The following is a 1513-nucleotide window of genomic DNA, read 5'->3' on the forward strand; positions in this document are numbered from 1 at the left end:
AATCCCTTCAGCAATGGAGGAGTGCTCCTCTTTCTCCATATCCTTGCCAGCATCTGCTGTCACGTGAGTTTTTGATCTTAGCCATCATGACTGATATAGGGGAAATCTCAGGGCTGTTTCGATTTGCATTTCCCTGATGATTAAGGATTTTGAACGTTTCTTTAGGTGCTTCCCAGCCATTAGGTATTCCCTAGTTGAGTATTCTTTGTTTAGCTCTACACCCATTTTTTTTTTTGAAAAGCAAGACAAATTTTTACTTTTAAATGATTATAAGCACACCAAAAACATGTAACAAGTTAAGTCCTAGCATCTAGTGATTTGGGTTAGGTTACACTAACAGCAGCCGGAACAAGCATATCGTATTGACTGTCCTAAATTATCCAGGCTAGAGTACTCTAAGGCTGGCTGCTTCTTCACAGGAGTTACTAATAGCTACTTCTACTTTTTCATAGATAACGCCCCTGACCTGTAAGAAAGGAGAAGGGAACAGTTTACTCCCCTTCTTCCTTCAAAGAATTTTTCCTACTAGGCTAATTAAAAAAAAAAAAAAGTCAACATTGATATCGATTACTTGCATGAAGACACAGGAAAACAGGTGACATACACTCCTTAAAGACACACAAGATAAGAAGATGAAACTTCAGGTACATAAGAAGTCTGTACAAAAAGCTAGATTTGATACTCTCAAAAAGTGAAGGGTCCTACAACAGCATAGAGAAATAATTTAATGCCTTCCAGAACAGAACTCCAGCTCTGTGAAGGTTTCCTATTCTATGGGGGCAGATCTCATGCCAACCCACAGAGCAGGCACTTCCACCTCCTATCCGTTTATGCGGTAGTTTTCATGGATTTCCGGCCGGATGTCACACACAAAGGCCAAGAGGTTATCCAGGACTTCATCCCTGTTCTGCTCGAAGTAGTTCTGGAGGACGGTCATCTTCTCCCGGGTCTCCTTTTCCACCTCACTGCTGCAGCTGCCATGGGAGCCCAATGCCTCAGCTTCCTTGGCCTTGAACTCCTTCTCCCTCTGCAGGCGGTACTGTTCAATTTCAGCCTGGGCTTCTTCTTTGGCCTGCTTCAGCCTCTGGTTCTTTCGCTTGCGGGCCTCGGACACCTTCTCGGCGGCCCGCTTCTCGGCCTGCAGTAGCTGCTGGATGCCCTGCGACTGACTCGCCATTGCTGAGGGGACTTTGGGCCGAGAGAACGGCCTAAGTCAACTGCTCAAACACCCTCCGAAGCCCCTCCTACACCCAATTTTTAAAATAGGGTTATTTGTTTCTCTGGGGTGTAACTTCTTGAGTTCTTTGTACATATATTGGATATTAGTCCTCTAGCAGATGTAGGGTTGGTAAAGATCTTTTCCCAATCTGTTGGTTGCCATTTTGTCCTATTATCAGTATCCCTTGCCTTAGAGAAACTTTGCAATTTTATGAGGTCCCATTTGTCTATTCTTGATCTTGGATCATAAGCTATTGGTGTTTTGTTCAGGTAATTTTTCCTTGCACCCATGTAT

The 1513-nt window shown here is 43.8% G+C and overlaps 1 pseudogene; it reads right to left on the reverse strand.

Moving 5' to 3' along the window:
• Nucleotides 225–1244, reverse strand: Gm13453 (predicted gene 13453; annotated as a pseudogene).

The sequence above is a fragment of the Mus musculus genome, chromosome 2 (genome assembly GCF_000001635.26).
Source record: "Mus musculus strain C57BL/6J chromosome 2, GRCm38.p6 C57BL/6J".
Taxonomy (NCBI): domain Eukaryota; kingdom Metazoa; phylum Chordata; class Mammalia; order Rodentia; family Muridae; genus Mus; species Mus musculus.